The sequence below is a fragment of the Drosophila eugracilis genome, unplaced genomic scaffold (assembly GCF_018153835.1).
Source record: "Drosophila eugracilis isolate 14026-0451.02 unplaced genomic scaffold, ASM1815383v1 contig_161, whole genome shotgun sequence".
Lineage (NCBI taxonomy): Eukaryota > Metazoa > Arthropoda > Insecta > Diptera > Drosophilidae > Drosophila > Drosophila eugracilis.
The window spans coordinates 91,775-104,170 of NW_024572435.1; positions in this window are offsets into that span (position 1 = coordinate 91,775).

A 12,396-nucleotide genomic window follows, 5' to 3' on the forward strand; every position below is an offset into this window, starting at 1 on the left:
GATAATAGTACCACCATAAAATGCGCTGACATATAAAGATTATACATAGCTGGGAGTTCAGCAATTTTAGTTTTTCGCGATTTTTGGGCGTTAGAGTGGGAGTGGCAGGATGCTATAATAAGCTTACGCTCCGTAGGGACGTCAAGAATCTTTATGCTTAATCTGAACTTAGTATCTCTTATATTTGCTGAGATCTCGGCGTTCATACGGACAGACGGACAGACAGACGGAGATGGCTCAATCGTTTTCGCTATTGATAGCATTTTTTGTTTTTCGGGTTTTGTGGGCCTTAGAGTGGACGTGGCTTGATCGGAAAAAAAATTCGCATTGGGAGCATCATGAATACCTACATGCATAATCCGAACTTTCTATCACTTATATGTACCGAGATACCAGCTTTTCTAGAAAATGCGAAAACCGTTTTGAACGGATAACAGAACCACTAAAAAATGCGCTGACATTTCATCGGCGTTCATACGGACAGACGGAACGACGTACGGACATGGCTCAATCGTTTTCGCTATTGATAGCATTTTTGGTTTTTCCGGTTTTGTGGGCCTTAGAGTGGACGTGGCTTGATCGAAAAAAAAACAATTCGCATTAGGAGCATTATGAAAACCTACATGCTTAATCCGAACTTTCTATCACTCATATGTACCGAGATACCAGCTTTTCTAGAAAATGCGAAAACCGTTTTGAAGGGATAATAGTACCACTACAAAATGCGCTGACATATAAAGATTACAGATAGATGAGATTTCAACAATTTCATTTTTTCGCGATTTATGGGCGTTAGAGTGGGCGTGGCAGGATGCTGTAATAAACTTACGCTGCGTAGGGACTTCACGAATCTTTATCCTTAATCTGAACTTTGTATCTCTTATATTTCCTGAGATCTCAGCGTTCATACGATCAGACGGATAGCATTTTTGGTTTTTCGGGTTTTGTAGTCCTTAGAGTGGACGATGAAAACCTACATGCTAAATTCGAACTTTCTATCACTTATAGGTTCCGGGATATAAGCTTTTCTAGCAAATGCGAAAACCGTATTTTGAGCTTGGTGGGTGTATGGGTGCGTGTGGATAATAGTACCACTATAAAATGCGCTGTCATATAAAGATTATACATACTGAATTTCAACTTTCTAGCTCTAATAGTTCCTGAGATTTCAGCGATTTTAGTTTTTCGCGATTTGTGGGCGTTAGAGTGGGCGTGACAGGATGCTGATATAATTTTGCGCTGCGTAGGGACTTCAAGAATCTTTATACTCAATCTGAACTTTGTATCTCTTATATTTCCTAAGATCTCGGCGTTCATACGGACAGACGGACAGACAGACGGTTTTCGCTAATTGATCGCAATTTTGGTTTTCGGATTTTGTGGGCCTTAGAGTGCACGTGGCTTGATCGGAAAAAAAAATTCGAATTGGGAGCATTATGAAAACCTACATGCTTAATCCGAACTCTCTATTACTTATAGGTACCGAGATATCAGCTTTTCTAGAAAATGCGAAAACCGTTTTTTGAACATGATAGGCGTATGGGTGCGTGTGGCCGGTTTATAGTACCAATATAAAATGCGCTGGAATATAAAGATTATACATACTGACTTCAACTTTTTAGCTCTAATAGTTCCTAAGATTTCAGCGATTTTAGTTTTTCGCGATTTGTGGGGGTTAGAGTGGGCCTGGCAGGATGCTGTACTAAACTTCCGCTGCGTAGGCACTTCAAGAATCTTTATGCTTAATCTGAACTTTGTATCTCTTATATTTCCTGAGATCTCAGCGTTCATACGAACAGACGGATAGCATTTTTGGTTTTTCGGGTTTTGTGGTCCTTAGAGTGGACGTGGCTTGATCGGAAAAAAAACAATTCGCATTGGGAGCATCATGAATACCTACAAGCTTAGTCCGAACTTTCTATCACTCATATGTACCGAGATACCAGCTTTTCTAGAAAATGCGAAAACCGTTTTGAAGGGATAATAGTACCACTACAAAATGCGCTGACATATAAAGATTACAGATAGATGAGATTTCAACAATTTCATTTTTTCGCGATTTATGGGCGTTAGAGTGGGCGTGGCAGGATGCTGTAATAAACTTACGCTGCGTAGGGACTTCACGAATCTTTATGCTAAATCTGAACTTTGTATCTCTTATATTTCCTGAGATCTCGGCGTTCATACGGACAGACAGACGGACATGGCTCAATCGTTTTCGCTATTGATAACATTTTTGGTTTTTCGGGTTTTGTGGGCCTTAGAGTGGACGTGGCTTGATCGGAAAAAAAATTCGCATTGGGAGCATTATGAAAACCTACATGCTTAATCCGAACTCTCTATTACTTATAGGTACCGAGATATCAGCTCTTCTAGAAAATGCGAAAACCGTATTTTGAACATGATGGGCGTATGGGTGCGTGTGGCCGGTTTATAGTACCACTATAAGATGCGCCGTCATATAAAGATTATACATACTGACTTCAACTTTTTAGCTCTAATAGTTCCTACGATTTCAGCGAATTTAGTTTTTCGCGATTTGTGGGCGTTAGAGTGGGCCTGGCAGGATGCTGTAATAAACTTGCGCTGCGTAGGCACTTCAAGGATCTTTATGGTTAATCTGAAGTTTGTATCTCTTATATTTCCTAAGATCTCGGCGTTCATACGGACAGACAGACGGACATTGCTCAATAGTTTTCGCTATTGATCGCAATTTTGGTTTTCGGATTTTGTGGGCCTTAGAGTAATAGTACCTGGGATTTCAGCGATTTTAGTTTTTCGCGATTTGTGGGCGTTAGAGTGGGCGTGGCAGGATGCTGAATTAACTTGCGCTGCGTAGGGACTTCAAGAATCTTTATGCTAAATCTGCACTTTGTATCTCTTATACTTCCAGAGATCTCGGCGTTCATACGGGCAGACGGACAGACAGACGGGCATGGCTCAATCGTTTTCGCTATTGATAGCATTTTTGGTTTTTCGGGTTTTGTGGGCCTTAGAGTGGACGTGGCTTGATCGGAAAAAAAATTCGCGTTGGGAGCATCATGAATACCTACATGCTTAATCCGAACTTTCTATCACTTATATGTACCGAGATACCAGCTTTTCTAGAAAATGCGAAAACCGTTTTGAAGGGATAATAGTACCACTACAAAATGCGCTGACATATAAAGATTATAAATAGATGGGATTTCAACAATTTCAGTCTTTCGCGATTTGTGGGCGTTAGAGTGGGCGTGGCAGGATGCTGTAATAAACTTACGCTGCGTAGGGACTTCAAGAATCTTTATGCTAAATCTGAACTTTGTATCTCTTATATTTCCTGAGATCTCGGCGTTCATACGGACAGACAGACGGACATGGCTCAATCGTTTTCGCTATTGATAGCATTTTTGGTTTTTCGGGTTTTGTGGGCCTTAGAGTGGACGTGGCTTGATCGGAAAAAAAATTCGCGTTGGGAGCATCATGAATACCTACATGCTTAATCCGAACTTTCTATCACTTATAGGTACCGAGATACCAGCTTTTCTAGAAAATGCGAAAACCGTTTTGAAGGGATAATAGTACCACTACAAAATGCGCTGACATATAAAGATTATAGATAGATGAGATTTCAACAATTTCAGTTTTTCGCGATTTATGGGCGTTAGAGTGGGCGTGGCAGGATCCTGTAATAAACTTACGCTGCGTAGGGACTTCACGAATCTTTATGCTAAATCTGAACTTTGTATCTATTATATTTCTTGAGATCTCGGCGTTCATACGGACAGACAGACGGACATGGCTCAATCGTTTTCGCTATTGATAACATTTTTGGTTTTTCGGGTTTTGTGGGCCTTAGAGTGGACGTGGCTTGATCGGAAAAAAAAATTCGCATTGGGAGCATTATGAAAACCTACATGCTTAATCCGAACACTCTATTACTTATAGGTACCGAGATATCAGCTCTTCTAGAAAATGCGAAAACCGTATTTTGAACATGATGGCTTGATCGGATCTCGGCGTTCATACGGGCAGACGGACAGACAGACGGACATGGCCCAATCGTTTTCGCTATTGCTAGCATTTTTGGTTTTTCGGGTTTTGTGGGCCTTAGAGTGGACGTGGCTTGGTCGGAAAAAAAAAATTCGCGTTGGGAGCATCATGAATACCTACATGCTTAATCCGAACTTTCTATCACTTATAGGTACCGAGATACCAGCTTTTCTAGAAAATGCGAAAACCGTTTTGAAGGGATAATAGTACCACTACAAAATGCGCTGACATATAAAGATTATAGATAGATGAGATTTCAACAATTTCAGTTTTTCGCGATTTATGGGCGTTAGAGTGGGCGTGGCAGGATGCTGTAATAAACTTACGCTGCGTAGGGACTTCACGAATCTTTATGCTAAATCTGAACTTTGTATCTATTATATTTCCTGAGATCTCGGCGTTCATACGGACAGACAGACGGACATGGCTCAATCGTTTTCGCTATTGATAACATTTTTGGTTTTTCGGGTTTTGTGGGCCTTAGAGTGGACGTGGCTTGATCGGAAAAAAAAATTCGCATTGGGAGCATTATGAAAACCTACATGCTTAATCCGAACACTCTATCACTTATAGGTACCGAGATATCAGCTCTTCTAGAAAATGCGAAAACCGTATTTTGAACATGATGGGCGTATGGGTGCGTGTGGCCGGTTTATAGCACCACTATAAGATGCGCTGTCATATAAAGATTATACATACTGACTTCAACTTTTTAGCTCTAATAGTTCCTAAGATTTCAGCGATTTTAGTTTTTTGCGATTTGTGGGCGTTAGAGTGGGCCTGGCAGGATGCTGTAATAAACTTCCGCTGCGTAGGCACTTCAAGGATCTTTATGCTTAATCTGAAGTTTGTATCCTTATATTTCCTGAGATCTCGGCGTTCATACGGACAGACAGACGGACATGGCTCAATAGTTTTCGCTATTGATCGCAATTTTGGTTTTCGGATTTTGTGGGCCTTAGAGTAATAGTACCTGGGATTTCAGCGATTTTAGTTTTTCGCGATTTGTGGGCGTTAGAGTGGGCGTGGCAGGATGCTGATTTAACTTGCGCTGTGTAGGGACTTCAAGAATCGTTATGCTAAATCTGAACTTTGTATCTCTTATATTTCCAGAGATCTCGGCGTTCATACGGGCAGACGGACAGACAGACGGACATGGCTCAATCGTTTTCGCTATTGATAGCATTTTTGGTTTTTCGGGTTTTGTGGGCCTTAGAGTGGACGTGGCTTGATCGGAAAAAAAAAATTCGCGTTGGGAGCATCATGAATACCTACATGCTTAATCCGAACTTTCTATCACTTATATGTACCGAGATACCAGCTTTTCTAGAAAATGCGAAAACCGTTTTGAAGGGATAATAGTACCACTACAAAATGCGCTGACATATAAAGATTATAGATAGATGAGATTTCAACAATTTCAGTTTTTCGCGATTTGTGGGCGTAAGAGTGGGCGTGGCAGGATGCTGTAATAAACTAACGCTGCGTAGGGACTTCAAGAATCTTTATGCTAAATCTGAACTTTGTATCTCTTATATTTCCTGAGATCTCGGCGTTCATACGGACAGACAGACGGACATGGCTCAATCGTTTTCGCTATTGATAGCATTTTTGGTTTTTCGGGTTTTGTGGGCCTTAGAGTGGACGTGGCTTGATCGGGAAAAAAATTCGCATTGAGAGCATCATGAATACCTACATGCTTAATCCGAACTTTCTATCACTTATAGGTACCGAGATACCAGCTTTTCTAGAAAATGCGAAAACCGTTTTGAAGGGATAATAGTACCACTACAAAATGCGCTGACATATAAAGATTATAGATAGATGAAATTTCAACAATTTCAGTTTTTCGCGATTTATGGGCGTTAGAGTGCGCGTGGCAGGATGCCTTAATAAACTTACGCTGCGTAGGAACTTCAGGAATCTTTATGCTAAATCTGAACTTTGTATCTATTATATTTCCTGAGATCTCGGCGTTCATACGGACAGACAGACGGACATGGCTCAATCGTTTTCGCTATTGATAACATTTTTGGTTTTTCGGGTTTTGTGGGCCTTAGAGTGGACGTGGCTTGATCGGAAAAAAAAATTCGCATTGGGAGCATTATGAAAACCTACATGCTTAATCCGAACTCTCTATTACTTATAGGTACCGAGATATCACCTCTTCTAGAAAATGCGAAAACCGTATTTTGAACATGATGGGCGTATGGGTGCGTGTGGCCGGTTTATAGTACCACTATAAGATGCGCTGTCATATAAAGATTATACATACTGACTTCAACTTTTTAGCTCTAATAGTTCCTAAGATTTCAGCGATTTTAGTTTTTCGCGATTTGTGGGCGTTAGAGTGGGACTGGCAGGATGCTGTAATAAACTTACGCTGCGTAGGGACTTCAAGAATCTTTATGCTAAATCTGAACTTTGTATCTCTTATATTTCCTGAGATCTCGGCGTTCATACGGACAGACAGACGCTGCGCTGCGTAGGGACTTCAAGAATCTTTATGCTAAATCTGAACTTTGTATCTCTTATATTTCCAGAGATCTCGGCGTTCATACGGACAGACGGACAGACAGACGGACATGGCTCAATCGTTTTCGCTATTGATAGCATTTTTGGTTTTTCGGGTTTTGTGGGCCTTAGAGTGGACGTGGCTTGATCGGAAAAAAAAATTAGCATTGGGAGCATCATGAATACCTACATGCTTAATCCGAACTTTCTATCACTTATATGTACCGAAATACCAGCTTTTCTAGAAAATGCGAAAACCGTATTTTGAGCATGGTGGGCGTATGGGTGCGTGTGGCCGGTTTATAGCACCACTATAAGATGCGCTGTCATATAAAGATTATACATACTGACTTCAACTTTTTAGCTCTAATAGTTCCTAAGATTTCAGCGATTTTAGTTTTTTGCGATTTGTCGGCGTTAGAGTGGGCCTGGCAGGATGCTGTAATAAACTTCCGCTGCGTAGGCACTTCAAGGATCTTTATGCTTAATCTGAAGTTTGTATCTCTTATATTTCCTGAGATCTCGGCGTTCATACGGACAGACAGACGGACATGGCTCAATAGTTTTCGCTATTGATCGCAATTTTGGTTTTCGGATTTTGTGGGCCTTAGAGTAATAGTACCTGGGATTTCAGCGATTTTAGTTAGAGTGGGCGTGGCAGGATGCTAATTTAACTTGCGCTGTGTAGGGACTTCAAGAATCTTTATGCTAAATCTGAACTTTGTATCTCTTATATTTCCAGAGATCTCGGCGTTCATACGGGCAGACGGACAGACAGACGGACATGGCTCAATCGTTTTCGCTATTGATAGCATTTTTGGTTTTTCGGGTTTTGTGGGCCTTAGAGTGGACGTGGCTTGATCGGAAAAAAAAATTCGCGTTGGGAGCATCATGAATACCTACATGCTTAATCCGAACTTTCTATCACTTATATGTACCGAGATACCAGCTTTTCTAGAAAATGCGAAAACCGTTTTGAAGGGATAATAGTACCACTACAAAATGCGCTGACATATAAAGATTATAGATAGATGAGATTTCAACAATTTCAGTTTTTCGCGATTTGTGGGCGTAAGAGTGGGCGTGGCAGGATGCTGTAATAAACTAACGCTGCGTAGGGACTTCAAGAATCTTTATGCTAAATCTGAACTTTGTATCTCTTATATTTCCTGAGATCTCGGCGTTCATACGGACAGACAGACGGACATGGCTCAATCGTTTTCGCTATTGATAGCATTTTTGGTTTTCGGGTTTTGTGGGCCTTAGAGTGGACGTGGCTTGATCGGAAAAAATTCGCATTGAGAGCATCATGAATACCTACATGCTTAATCCGAACTTTCTATCACTTATAGGTACCGAGATACCAGCTTTTCTAGAAAATGCGAAAACCGTTTTGAAGGGATAATAGTACCACTACAAAATGCGCTGACATATAAAGATTATAGATAGATGAAATTTCAACAATTTCAGTTTTTCGCGATTTATGGGCGTTAGAGTGGGCGTGGCAGGATGCTGTAATAAACTTACGCTGCGTAGGAACTTCAGAAATCTTTATGCTAAATCTGAACTTTGTATCTATTATATTTCCTGAGATCTCGGCGTTCATACGGACAGACAGACGGACATGGCTCAATCGTTTTCGCTATTGATAACATTTTTGGTTTTTCGGGTTTTGTGGGCCTTAGAGTGGACGTGGCTTGATCGGAAAAAAAAATTCGCATTGGGAGCATTATGAAAACCTACATGCTTAATCCGAACTCTCTATTACTTATAGGTACCGAGATATCACCTCTTCTAGAAAATGCGAAAACCGTATTTTGAACATGATGGGCGTATGGGTGCGTGTGGCCGGTTTATAGTACCACTATAAGATGCGCTGTCATATAAAGATTATACATACTGACTTCAACTTTTTAGCTCTAATAGTTCCTAAGATTTCAGCGATTTTAGTTTTTCGCGATTTGTGGGCGTTAGAGTGGGACTGGCAGGATGCTGTAATAAACTTACGCTGCGTAGGGACTTCAAGAATCTTTATGCTAAATCTGAACTTTGTATCTCTTATATTTCCTGAGATCTCGGCGTTCATACGGACAGACAGACGCTGCGCTGCGTAGGGACTTCAAGAATCTTTATGCTAAATCTGAACTTTGTATCTCTTATATTTCCAGAGATCTCGGCGTTCATACGGACAGACGGACAGACAGACGGACATGGCTCAATCGTTTTCGCTATTGATAGCATTTTTGGTTTTTCGGGTTTTGTGGGCCTTAGAGTGGACGTGGCTTGATCGGAAAAAAAAAATTAGCATTGGGAGCATCATGAATACCTACATGCTTAATCCGAACTTTCTATCACTTATATGTACCGAAATACCAGCTTTTCTAGAAAATGCGAAAACCGTATTTTGAGCATGGTGGGCGTATGGGTGCGTGTGGCCGGTTTATAGCACCACTATAAGATGCGCTGTCATATAAAGATTATACATACTGACTTCAACTTTTTAGCTCTAATAGTTCCTAAGATTTCAGCGATTTTAGTTTTTTGCGATTTGTGGGCGTTAGAGTGGGCCTGGCAGGATGCTGTAATAAACTTCCGCTGCGTAGGCACTTCAAGGATCTTTATGCTTAATCTGAAGTTTGTATCTCTTATATTTCTTGAGATCTCGGCGTTCATACGGACAGACAGACGGACATGGCTCAATAGTTTTCGCTATTGATCGCAATTTTGGTTTTCGGATTTTGTGGGCCTTAGAGTAATAGTACCTGGGATTTCAGCGATTTTAGTTTTTCGCGATTTGTGGGCGTTAGAGTGGGCGTGGCAGCTGATGCTGATTTAACTTGCGCTGTGTAGGGACTTCAAGAATCTTTATGCTAAATCTGAACTTTGTATCTCTTATATTTCCAGAGATCTCGGCGTTCATACGGGGAGACGGACAGACAGACGGACATGGCTCAATCGTTTTCGCTATTGATAGCATTTTTGGTTTTTCGGGTTTTGTGGGCCTTAGAGTGGACGTGGCTTGATCGGAAAAAAAAAATTCGCGTTGGGAGCATCATGAATACCTACATCCTTAATCCGAACTTTCTATCACTTATATGTACCGAGATACCAGCTTTTCTAGAAAATGCGAAAACCGTTTTGAAGGGATAATAGTACCACTACAAAATGCGCTGACATATAAAGATTATAGATAGATGAGATTTCAACAATTTCAGTTTTTCGCGATTTGTGGGCGTAAGAGTGGGCGTGGCAGGATGCTGTAATAAACTAACGCTGCGTAGGGACTTCAAGAATCTTTATGCTAAATCTGAACTTTGTATCTCTTATATTTCCTGAGATCTCGGCGTTCATACGGACAGACACTTATAGGTACCGAGATACCAGCTTTTCTAGAAAATGCGAAAACCGTTTTGAAGGGATAATACTACCACTACAAAATGCGCTGACATATGAAGATTATAGATAGATGAGATTTCAACAATTTCAGTTTTTCGCGATTTATGGGCGTTAGAGTGGGCGTGGCAGGATGCTGTAATAAACTTACGCTGCGTAGGGACTTCAGGAATCTTTATGCTAAATCTGAACTTTGTATCTATTATATTTCCTGAGATCTCGGCGTTCATACGGACAGACAGTCGGACATGGCTCAATCGTTTTCGCTATTGATAACATTTTTGGTTTTTCGGGTTTTGTGGGCCTTAGAGTGGACGTGGCTTGATCGGAAAAAAAATTCGCATTGGGAGCATTATGAAAACCTACATGCTTAATCCGAACTCTCTATTACTTATAGGTACCGAGATATCACCTCTTCTAGAAAATGCGAAAACCGTATTTTGAACATGATGGGCGTATGGGTGCGTGTGGCCGGTTTATAGTACCACTATAAGATGCGCTGTCATATAAAGATTATACATACTGACTTCAACTTTTTAGCTCTAATAGTTCCTAAGATTTCAGCGATTTTAGTTTTTCGCGATTTGTGGGCGTTAGAGTGGGACTGGCAGGATGCTGTAATAAACTTACGCTGCGTAGGGACTTCAAGAATCTTTATGCTAAATCTGAACTTTGTATCTCTTATATTTCCTGAGATCTCGGCGTTCATACGGACAGACAGACGCTGCGCTGCGTAGGGACTTCAAGAATCTTTATGCTAAATCTGAACTTTGTATCTCTTATATTTCCAGAGATCTCGGCGTTCATACGGACAGACGGACAGACAGACGGACATGGCTCAATCGTTTTCGCTATTGATAGCATTTTTGGTTTTTCGGGTTTTGTGGGCCTTAGAGTGGACGTGGCTTGATCGGAAAAAAAAATTAGCATTGGGAGCATCATGAATACCTACATGCTTAATCCGAACTTTCTATCACTTATATGTACCGAAATACCAGCTTTTCTAGAAAATGCGAAAACCGTATTTTGAGCATGGTGGGCGTATGGGTGCGTGTGGCCGGATAATAGTACCACTATAAAATGCGCTGTCATATAAAGATTATACATACTGAATTTTAACTTTCTAGCTCTAATAGTTCCTGAGATTTCAGCGATTTTAGTTTTTCGCGATTTGTGGGCGTTAGAGTGGGCCTGGCAGGATGCTGTAATAAACTTCCGCTGCGTAGGCCTTTCAAGAATCTTTATGCTTAATCTGAACTTTGTATCTCTTATATTTCCTGAGATCTCAGCGTTCATACGAACAGACGGATAGCATTTTTGGTTTTTCGGGTCTTGTGGGCCTTAGAGTGGACGTGGCTTGATCGGGAAAAAAAATTCGCATTGAGAGCATCATGAATACCTACATGCTTAATCCGAACTTTCTATCACTTATAGGTACCGAGATACCAGCTTTTCTAGAAAATGCGAAAACCGTTTTGAAGGGATAATAGTACCACTACAAAATGCGCTGACATATGAAGATTATAGATAGATGAGATTTCAACAATTTCAGTTTTTCGCGATTTATGGGCGTTAGAGTGGGCGTGGCAGGATGCTGTAATAAACTTACGCTGCGTAGGGACTTCAGGAATCTTTATGCTAAATCTGAACTTTGTATCTATTATATTTCCTGAGATCTCGGCGTTCATACGGACAGACAGTCGGACATGGCTCAATCGTTTTCGCTATTGATAACATTTTTGGTTTTTCGGGTTTTGTGGGCCTTAGAGTGGACGTGGCTTGATCGGAAAAAAAAATTCGCATTGGGAGCATTATGAAAACCTACATGCTTAATCCGAACTCTCTATTACTTATAGGTACCGAGATATCACCTCTTCTAGAAAATGCGAAAACCGTATTTTGAACATGATGGGCGTATGGGTGCGTGTGGCCGGTTTATAGTACCACTATAAGATGCGCTGTCATATAAAGATTATACATACTGACTTCAACTTTTTAGCTCTAATAGTTCCTAAGATTTCAGCGATTTTAGTTTTCGCGATTTGTGGGCGTTAGAGTGGGACTGGCAGGATGCTGTAATAAACTTCCGCTGCGTAGGCACTTCAAGGATCTTTATGCTTAATCTGAACTTTGTATCTCTTATATTTCCTGAGATCTCGGCGTTCATACGGACAGACAGACGGACATGGCTCAATCGTTTTCGCTATTGATAGCATTTTTGGTTTTTCGGGTTTTGTGGGCCTTAGAGTGGACGTGGCTTGATCGGAAAAAAAAAATTAGCATTGGGAGCATCATGAATACCTACATGCTTAATCCGAACTTTCTATCACTTATATATACCGAAATACCAGCTTTTCTAGAAAATGCGAAAACCGTATTTTGAGCATGGTGGGCGTATGGGTGCGTGTGGCCGGATAATAGTACCACTATAAAATGCGCTGTCATATAAAGATTATA